Consider the following 258-nt stretch of genomic DNA (forward strand, 5'->3'; position numbering starts at 1 on the left):
GTGGACATAGGAACAATCACGGGACTTTAGACATCTATTATTATAGTGAAGGACATAAACACAAGCTTTTGTAACTGTTTTTTATTATGCTGAGAAATAATAACATTTGTTTAAGAGCAAGTATTTGAAACGCAAGACAGGAAAGAGAGAAGGATAAATAGATATCGAGAGGAAGCTTCACACCTTGGGCAGAGCGTTTCGTTATCCTCTGTCGTTTGTACTCGTATGGTGTCCTGTGTCGTGGCTGTCGATGGCCAA

General features: G+C 39.5%; 1 protein-coding gene across 1 annotated transcript in view; it reads left to right on the forward strand.

Moving 5' to 3' along the window:
• The window catches only part of LOC119586820, a 10,955-nt gene that overhangs the window by 595 nt on the left and 10,102 nt on the right, over positions 1-258 (forward strand). The window lies entirely within an intron of this gene.

The sequence above is a fragment of the Penaeus monodon genome, chromosome 22 (assembly GCF_015228065.2).
Source record: "Penaeus monodon isolate SGIC_2016 chromosome 22, NSTDA_Pmon_1, whole genome shotgun sequence".
NCBI classification, from domain to species: Eukaryota; Metazoa; Arthropoda; class Malacostraca; order Decapoda; family Penaeidae; genus Penaeus; species Penaeus monodon.